Source organism: Engystomops pustulosus, chromosome 4, assembly GCF_040894005.1.
Source record: "Engystomops pustulosus chromosome 4, aEngPut4.maternal, whole genome shotgun sequence".
NCBI classification, from domain to species: Eukaryota; Metazoa; Chordata; class Amphibia; order Anura; family Leptodactylidae; genus Engystomops; species Engystomops pustulosus.
The window spans coordinates 59,424,204-59,435,191 of NC_092414.1; positions in this window are offsets into that span (position 1 = coordinate 59,424,204).

A 10,988-nucleotide genomic window follows, 5' to 3' on the forward strand; every position below is an offset into this window, starting at 1 on the left:
GGAAATGGCAGACTGTGCCTAATTGAAATCCAACCCCGGGCCCTAATAAATTTTCCCACTTCGGTCTTTGCGATGGATATGTGCGTCACTAAGCGCAAAACACAGTGGTCGCAAGTCTCACTCCTAATTGCTCACAATTGGCTAGTAGATGCACTGCAGCAATGACAGCCCCCAGCAGATCAACCAGAAATCAAATATATATAACGCTACTGTAGGCGTAAGTAAGCCGTTTGGATTCTCCTATGGCTATTTTCTAGCCAAGTATTAAAGCACACTACTATGCCAGATGAGATGACGCTGAATTATGAAAAAAATAAACATAAAATAAAAAAGGAAATGGCAGATTGTGCCTAATTGAAATCCAACCCCGGGCCCTAATAAATTTTCCCACTTCGGTCTTTGCGATGGATATGTGCGTCACTAAGCGCAAAACACAGTGGTCGCAAGTCTCACTCCAAATTGCTCACAATTTGCTAGTAGATGCACTGCAACAACTACAGCCACCAGCAGATCAACCAGAAATCAAATATATGTAACGCTATTGTAGACGTAAGTAAGCCTTTTGGATTCTCCTATGGCTATTTTCTAGCCAAGTATGAAAGCACACTACTATGCCAGATGAGATGACGCTGAGTTATTAAAAAAATAAACGTAAAATAAAAAAGGAAATGGCAGACTGTGCCTAATTGAAATACAACCCCGGGCCCTAATAAATTTTTCCACTTCGGTCTTTGCGATGGATATGTGCGTCACTAAGCGCAAAACACAGTGGTCGCAAGTCTCACTCCTAATTGCTCACAATTTGCTAGTAGATGCACTGCAACAACTACAGCCACCAGCAGATCAACCAGAAATCAAATATATGTAACGCTATTGTAGACGTAAGTAAGCCTTTTGGATTCTCCTATGGCTATTTTCTAGCCAAGTATGAAAGCACACTACTATGCCAGATGAGATGACGCTGAGTTATGAAAAAAATAAACGTAAAATAAAAAAGGAAATGGCAGACTGTGCCTAATTGAAATACAACCCCGGGCCCTAATAAATTTTCCCACTTCGGTCTTTGCGATGGATATGTGCGTCACTAAGCGCAAAACACAGTGGTCGCAAGTCTCACTCCAAATTGCTCACAATTTGCTAGTAGATGCACTGCAACAACTACAGCCACCAGCAGATCAACCAGAAATCAAATATATATAACGCTATTGTAGACGTAAGTAAGCCTTTTGGATTCTCCTATGGCTATTTTCTAGCCAAGTATGAAAGCACACTACTATGCCAGATGAGATGACGCTGAGTTATGAAAAAATAAATGTAAAATAAAAAGAAACTGCCAGACTGTGCCTAATTGAAATCAAACCCCTAATAAATTTTCCCACTTTGGTGTTTGAGGTGGATATGTGTGTCACTAAGAGCTAAACACAACGGTAGCAAGTCCCCCTGCTAATTCCTCACAATATGGTACTAGCTGCACTACTAGTGCCAGCAAGCCCAGCCACAAGCAAATAAAAAAAAAAAGGTTAACGTTATTGTAGCCCTAAGAAGGGCTGTTGGGTTGTTGTAGAATCACTCCTGCCTAACAGTAAGCTAATAGAACACCCTAACGCTTTCCCTGACCAGCAGCAGCTCTCTCCCTAGCGGCATCCAGACAGAGAATGATCCGAGCAGCGCGGGCAGCGGCTAGTCTATCCCAGGGTCACCTGATCTGGCCAGCCAACCACTGCTATCGACGTGTAAGGGTACCACGTCATGCTGGGTGGAGTGCAGAGTCTCCTGGCTTGTGATTGGCTCTGTTTCTGGCCGCCAAAAAGCAAAACGGCGGGAGCTGCCATTTTCTCGAGCGGGCGAAATACTCGTCCGAGCAACGAGCAGTTACGAGTACGCTAATGCTCGATCGAGCATCAAGCTCGGACGAGTATGTTCGCTCATCTCTAACTGATACGTTAAACCTCCGTTAAACCTCCATTCTTCACTTTTGTAATGGAGGGAAGGAACGGTAGTGTGAATTTAGCCTTATGCTTAATATGTATATTGCACTGTTTGTATATTTAAGAATTGATGATGTCACTACCTGCTGTGAGTCTGCTGTCACCTACTGTATACCTATACAAGTGCGCCCATAGTGCTGCTGTTCTTTTCCTTTATATATGTAAATATACTGTATTTCCTAGTTTAAGGGAAAAGAGAATTTCCATTCATCACATCACATGACACATTGGGGGAAATGTATTGTAATTTCTGGAGCACGGTCTGTTTTCTGGCGTCTGACTTTAGTGGTGCACAGCCATATTTTTTTTGGTGCACAATAGGCAGAACAAGTGGTTATCAAAAATTACACTCCACATTTAGGAAGGGGTATAGAACTCTATTGACTTTTGGCAGGTCTAAATGTGCCCCAAAAATTGTGTCACAAAAAGGTCTAGGGAAAGAATAAAAGAAATAAAAGTGTTGGGAAACAAAAGCTGTGCCCAAATTAGCATATAAAAATTAGGCCTGAGGGTCGGGAAACAGAACTTTTTGTGGTGCCGACACTATGTAAATCTGGGGAAAATTCTAAACCAAGGGCTTGCCTCGCAAAAAACGGACGAAAAAGCATGATTACATTCCTGCCAATATATTGAATGTGAAGAGCGGAAGGGTTGATTTTCCTTCCAGTTTAGTCAGCCAATAATTGACACAGAATATCCGTGAATGTATATAGCACAGTATAGACACAGGCATACCTGGAATGTCCTGGGACCTGGACCTGTCTCTGTATATATCAATCTGTTGTTTTAAAGATTTTTAAATATCCTTTGATGATCACTGCCTAGTGTGTATAAAATGCTGTGAATTTTCTGTTTCATGCATAACATCATGTCTGACGAAGAAAAGCACTATTCTCGAAAGCTCACCATCAAATATACTCAGTTAGCCTCAAAAAGGTGTCCTGGCTTCTTGATTCTTCTTCTGCTCTCCATGGCTACACAGTACAAATTTACACTTCTACAGTATCTCCATATGCCCTTCAGCTATGCTAATAGTCATAGGCCAGGAAAGGTTATTTTCAGAACAAAAAGCAAGGCAATAGAACATATGAGAATGAGTACTGTTTAAGGGATGCGTCCTGTAAGTATGGAGGGTACATGTACCAAGAAGCGCAACCTGATTCCATTAAGGACTCGCAGCGTGTTGCACAGTCCTCTGGGACCTGATAAAAGACAACTAAGCAATTAATTAACAGTATTGACGCCCTACAAATTTTCTTCTTTTGCAGTTCTAGATATCCATTAAATGTGTATATAACCAGTATCTATCAGGTAAGTTGTGAATCAGTGTTCAAAAAAATCCCAAAGATGGTGCCTTGCAACAGTGGAGTCAGTGAGGAGCCGATAAAGAGAACTTTTGCAAAAACAGCAGGAAAACAGAACACTTTCTTATTTTTTATAGACGTGTCCCACACAAAAAGCTAATGCTGTTTTTGCAGTATACAACAGTATAGCAGTATATGGAGAATTTGGCATGGATTCATAACAGTATGCCGGAGGCTGGATGATCCTGCTGATTTACAGTTCCTGGAGTATCATACAAACCCAGGCTACAATGGGAGTGGATGGTGCCACAGCAGCGACAATCCCGTCCAAGATGGCAGCGACCTGCAACAATCACAGGTTTCAGTGATGGGTATTGGTGCATGATGCAACACCCACCATGTAGGAAGAGGTCTCAGCCCGTGGGCCCTCTTCATACATCCTGAATGGCATTGTCATGTACATGTATGTCATAATGCCTTAAAGGAAACCTACCACTTGTAGTGGCAGGTTTCCGATGGCAATACCGAGCACCAGCTCAGGGTGAGCTGGTGCCGGAGCTTATTTTAGTTAGTGTTTTAAACCGCGGTATCGCGGTTTAAAACACTTTTTAAACTTTATAGCCGGCGCGGTTTAAAACACTAACTAAAATAAGCTCCGGCACCAGCTCACCCTGAGCTGGTGCTCGGTATTGCCATCGGAAACCTGCCACTTCAAGTGGTAGGTTTCCTTTAAGGGGTAATTCATAATAAACCTTACAGGACAATGACATTTAGACTCCAGCCCGTAGTACTATATGATTGTACACACATCCTTCTGTGCAGGAGGTAGCACCTCTACATCTGCCAGCTTCCTAATGTTTCTGCAGATAAATGACCTCTATATAATACCTATGTAAATTCTCTTAAGCACGCTATACTGGAGCTACTGTTTGTCCAAGCTCCATAATGCATTTAGCCTTTGCCTTAGTTTGGTTAATATTTATGAAACATCTTTTTGAACTTTATTGTGAAAATCTCAATCTGTACAAATACAAGCAATGACATAAATCATTCTGTAGATGCACATAGTATATGTTATTGATTAAATCCATAGAGTTTGATAGTTTTCTATTTACATTTGTATGTTTTTTGTATTGTACAGCAGGTCATGTAGAAGAAGCTACAGAAGGGTTAACTGCATATTGGGTAATAGTAAGAAGCACTTAGTGATGCAGTATATTTGTCCAGTGTTTCCACTATACGTACATATAGTCTATTAAACCTAGTTGTTCCTGGGCTTTATAACAACCCTGTTTGGACTTTAAATATGCTGCATTTATGTTTGTTTTGTTTTAAACAACTTTTTTTCTGTGAACATAGGTAAATGAGGGTTTGTATTTCCTAAAATTAGTCACTGGCCTCATTTTTTTGTGTAAGTTTTTCATAATAAACAACAATGATCAAATCTTTTATTTTAATTAAAGAGAATTAAAAATGTTGTTCTGTTCACTCTATCAACATGCTGAGTATTTTATGTCAATACCATTACAGAGATACAGAATATGTTTAGTTTTTGTTTTATGGTTTACTATTGTTTTACTAGTTTTTGTGAAGACTTGTTTTATTTTCTCATCAGAAGAGTAGTGTACATTTTCTTTTGCCTTATGAGATTCAGTTTTGTTAGGTACCATATTTGGTTACATCTGACTATTTCATCACTTTAAATTTTTTAGGAGGTACATTACACAGAAATGTCCTTTTTGGCATTATTTTATTGGCAGCTGTGTGGCAGACAGAGGGATCCTCTTCCCTCTGTCCAGCTCCTTAGATGCCGCAGTAATCGGGGAGGCGTAAAGGAGTTCTCTCTGTTCAGGACAAAAGCAGACAAATTACTAAACTCCAGACACAAAGTATTTTATGAGATCGTTGGATCTTGAAAAATTTGGCTTGTTAAGGGAACATGGATTAAGAATAAAGCTTCATTGCAGACACCGTACTTGTGGAGCCTAGGTTTAAACTTCAGTGATGAACCAGCATCCAACTTCACTAGAGGTGACAGAGGGCAGAGAGGTCCGTTTGTAACTTGGGGTCATCTGTAAGTTGTGTGTTCAAAGGTTGGGGACTACCTGTAGGTTGTTTCCTAAGAACTTTGGTAATGAAACAAACCTTTATGACCCCGCTCTTTACATGTTTTGTCTGAAGTGTTAGTAAATGGAGCATTCTTCCCATGGTAAATATGGTCTCCATACTTCTATCTGTATGCTAGAGAACTATGACTTGTTTGGAAGGGTTGTCAGGTGAAAGCCTCTTCATGGCAGCCTAAGTAAGCAAACATACCACATCTGAACATACACAGGACCTCTGGAACAATGGATTTAGCAATAAGGTTGCTTCCTGTACTGGAGAGTTTTTCTGCTAATTGATTAAGATGTGTATGCCTTGTAATGAATTAGGGCCATCAAATAGCTCTATAGCTCATATTCAGTTTGTTAGCCCCCCACCCATATAAAAGCCTTGTTGTGCCAATTATTATTCTAAAAAGTGGCATGTGGGGTGCAGATGCAGCACAAGTTTAGCTGCCAAATCTTCCTGTGTCGAAACTTTGATTCATTCATATATTTAAACCCAAAAGTTTAAAAGTAGATGATAAATTCCCCCCAATGCCCCAGATAAGACCTAGGTGGACAAGTTTGGTCATCATGCACCTCACCACAGTGGGCCCCACAGACCATATTAAAGTTGATGGGTTCTATGAAGCGACTCTTCTTTTATAAAGAAAAAACACTGTACTTTTTTAGGCTGGATTCACACTGCCGTTGCCCGCTGTACCATAGCATGGCGGCACACGACAGTGTGCGGGGAGAGGAGGAGGAGGTTAGCGCTGCTCACCCCCGCCCCTCTCCATAGGGATGTATGGCGCACAGTGCCGTTTGCTGTGAAAAGATAGGGCATGTCCTATCTTTTCACGGGGTACGGAGCGGTATGGTGCGTCACGTGTGAATGTAGCCTTACCCTTATGTGAGGTAGAATCTGCAGTGCCTGTGTACACTAAAGGAAAATTAGAGAAATTCCATGCAGGATAAATGTAATATTACATGTTGAACAATCTTTGCAGTAGCAAAAGGGGGTTGGTCCAGAGAAGACCCCCATTGACTGGACCAGTCTTGTCCGGTAAAGGCAATATCTTAAATGTATTATTTTTTGGCATGGATTCACCATACTTACTACACCATAAATCAGGATAGTAACTAGAAGTGTGATATAAGAAGTTAATAAGAGATTGCTAGGAGCTAGCCCTAATGATGTGGCTGTTTATCTACCTGGAAAAGTAGGGCAATGACGTTGCTAATTAACTGCTAAAAACAGATTTACTGAGCTTTTCCTAGCAACAGCTATACAACAGTTACTCATACATGAAGGTCTGACATACCTGCTGCCGGATGTGGGATCATGGCAGCAGTGACAGAGAATACATCCCACTCTCAATCTCTTCCATAACTGCGGAACTCTTATCACTCCGTATGGATGTCACTGAGAAGTGATGGAGATGCCATCATCTTTTAGGATAATCAGCACCTTATAAAGAGCTTAATGGGCCTGGAGCTCTGACTCGTTCAGCTGTGGTACCTCCAATTTCTATAATGAGGATGTCACAGCATGTAGATACCAGTGGAAAACTTTGTAACTTTATATAAAACTGCAGTTTTAGGGCCAGGGTGAATATCCCATGTGGAAAATGATGTATCTGAAAAGAATTCCACATGTCCAAGTAGCTGTTTTGCCATTTTGCCACCAAGTATGATTTAAAAGTGATTGAATAGTTGTACAGATGCCAAATTGGTAGCAGTGAGCTTCTCATCCAAAAAATATGCCTTACCCAGCTCTGTGCAATTAAGTATTACCACAAAACCTATATAAATGTGATTGTACTGCATCTGCAACTGCATTTTTGTCTCAATCATACTGCACTTTAGGTTTTTTCCAGCTTTCAGGGGTCACAGGAATCAAGCCCTCATAAAGTCTATAAATAAAAATCAGAATAAGAGCATAATAAAAAGCCTGCATAAAGGCATAACTGAAAAAAATAAAAAACTTGATTTTGTTATGTGGGGAGTAAAAAAACAGACAACTTCTATAGCATTAAAAGAGTTTGCCCATGAAAGGAAATTTCCAAATTTCCATCCCCTATTGATGTTTACACAATAAAGATAATTTTTAACTCCTTACTTGACAATTTTAAAGTGTGGGTGGGGACTCTCTAAGCAGATACATTATGATCCCTCTAGTGCTTGGTGAGATGCTGTGTGCTGACAATGTGGTTACATTATCAGGGTACAGGGTTTATCTACACTTTCATTTACCTTCTGAACATTCACTAGTATCTAACACATAGAAGGAGAGATAATAAAGCTCAGAGATGAGAGATGATGAGATCCATGAGCTGCATACAAGACACGATTGCATTCTCAGCTCTGCTACATCTCAGCCACAAAATACACCGTTTTCCCTCCCTTCCCCTACCCTGGTTAAACCCTTATCTGTCTGTGGCTTGTAGTTTTACTCTCCTCACACTGTGGTTTGCGGGCAGGAAGTCAGTGTGTGACTGTGTACGGTAAACTCGACCTGGAATGTAAGGGTGGGGGCTAGAGGCAGAGAGGAGCTGAGTGCAGCATCAGACAGGAGGACAATATGTCTTCCCGATCATAAAGTTTAGGGGGTAGAGAGTGGCAAGGAAGGACAGGGAGAGAGCGCTAATAGTGTGACACCTTTTTTGAAAATAGTCACAGTGTATGAGAGAAAATGTGCTCACCGTGTGTGGTTGTGCTGAAGGTAGACACAACACTACGTTCAGATTTTGCAGGTGCTGCCTTCAGATAGAGATCTCCTTTCTGTCGTTTGCCAAAAACGATACAGGAAATATAGTGGGTATTTAGAGAAGGGTGGTCTAATCGAATGGCGCACTCTGGGGTGCGCCATTCGATTAGACCACCTTCTCTAAATTCCCGATCATAAAGTCACAAGATTAACAGTCGGATCTGGGGTAACCGAAATTGTGTACACCAGGACTGATTGAACAGGTTGGAATTATATCTGTGAAATGCAAAAATAACTGTGAATTGATGAATGTGTTATTTTGTTATCCTGAGTATATTTTAAACTCTTGTTTTCGTGGGAATAGCCCTTTAAGGGATTAAACAAGTTTGGTTCTTAATTATGAAATAAAACCCCAATTTTTACTATATTTTTGTATACTGTAACGCATACATTAGGCTAAGTTCCCACTGCCATACAAACCTCTGTTTCTAACCTCCTTTAAAAAAAAAGTAAAGAACTGAGGTTTAATGTATTAGTTAAAAATCCTATTGATATCAATGTAAATTGTATGTTATCAGTTATGTTCAGATAAAATTAACATTGATGTCAATGGGATTTTTAACTGATACGTTAAACCTCCGTTCTGTACTTAGTGTGACCTTAGTATGTTTTCATACCAGTACTGATCTTTCTCTGCATCTTCAACTTCATAACTTTTCATTCTTCATTGCTTACATCATTTTTTCCTCTGCTGCCAGAGAATCCAACTTATCTAAATCCATACTAATCTAGGAGCAGGAATCCGTTCGATTCCCAGTCACATATGACCTAAACATACAGTATATAGACAATACAATATGAAAAAGAGAGTTGCCGCTGCTGTTAAAATCCAACAACGTATTCAATTCATATCTAAATAAAAGCTGTTACAAAGTTACTTATCTCACAGCACTGGACTGTGAAAAAATTATTCTTTTCTTGACAAAGTCCTTGGCCTGAAGCAATGAAATCTACAATCTGAGAACAGGGCACTGTCAAACAGGACTAAGCTAGAGGCGCAGATATGATGAAACTGGCCGCAGCACCTCACAACAATGCCCATGGTCTACTGAAATACTCATCTATATATATACATTAAGGAAAATAATAGAATATGTAAGAATTCTCTTTAAAAGAAACACAGTCCAGTGCTGACCCCTGTAGTTGGTAGTTATGGCATCACAAATATAATTGGTTACTAGGGCACTTTACCTATAATACAATCCTGCTGGGCCGAACAATAGCAGATAAACACATTAACACCCTATCTACCATGTTATATAATCTTCCCATGTGAACAGCGACTATTCTCAGACTGAATTCTTTTAAAAAGATTTGCTCCTCTTTCAGCTTTTTCTATTAACACTAAGTTAAAAGCCATAGAAAATAGTGCATCCATTTCTATTGGAAAAGATACAAATCCGCACACAAAATCCATTACAATTCTATAACTGGCCTTTGTGTTTATTTGTGTTGTCAGGATATCTGATGGCATCTTATGTGACAATCTCTATGTTGGACCATTTTGTATTACACCACATGAAATGCCAGCTATTGGCATTCCAGCTCAGTGGTGCAGAGCGAGAGATAAGCAGAAGATGGAATGATAAATATTAATAGGAATTCTCTGTATAGCAGACACAGACTAAAGGACTAAACACCAAATAACAAGGCAAATTACTATATTGTGCAATAGACATTTCCACATGCACTGATGTGCCCCGGCAATTGTAATAAATAAAGAGGAATGAATAAAAAGAAAAAGTAAAATCTTCCTAACCCATTTGGAATATAAACACTGGAGATCAAAATTAGAGAACGATTTATGATCGCTTAATTTAGTTTCAGGAATAATGTAATCTCCATTGATTAATATGGTGAATTTTTTGTGAGGGGCACACCATGCCACTAGAACAGTGTTTTACAATAAAAATTTATTAATAATTCCTTTATTTATATAGCACACACAAATTACGCAGCACTGCACAAAGCTTTCCAAATCGGTCCCTGTTCCCAATGGGGCTTACAATCTAATCAACCTACCAGTATGTTTTGGAGTGTGGGAGGAAATCGGGGGACCCAGAGGAAACCCACACAAACATGGAGAGAACATACAAACTCTTTGTAGATGTTGACCCTGGGACCTGAACCCAGCCCCCCAGCGCTGAAAGGCTGTAATGCTAACCACTAAGCCACTGTGCTTACAAAAAGTATATCAACATAAAACCTTTATTTCACTCAAAATGTGATGATCAATTAAAGAAAAGCAATGACTGTAGCACAGAGAAAGATTATATTAGTCACCCATCAGTAGGAAGTGAGCTCACCTGTGCATTGAATGACTCCAGCACATCTGCGATCATATATACCTTTTGCACAGAATTACTGAAGATACTGAAGATATGACACTTTGATACAAAGTTTTCAGTGTACAGTTTGTATAACATTGTAAATTTGGTGTGTTCTGAAAACAACTCAACACACAACAATTAATGACTGAATCACCTGTCCCCCCAAGTGAAAATGGTCAAATTTTCTATAAATAGCTAATTTTACTGCTTGGTGTCATGTGATTTGTAGCATATTCATACCCGTCACTTGAAGTTCATCGCGTCACCTCATGGAGGTGACCTCAGAAGATCACTAGAACCCATTAACCTTCAAATGAGCTGCTTCACGGTAGCCAAAGCCAAACAGCAGTTTAACGAGAAAGGTTCCACTCAGAACAGGCTTTTCCATGGCCGACCAAAGAAGTTGAGTGTATGTGCCTAGTGTTAAAGTGCACGTGTCAGTCCATGCACCGCACAATGCATCAAATTGGTCTTCATGGCTGTCATCCCTATGGGAAAGCTCTTCTAAATTG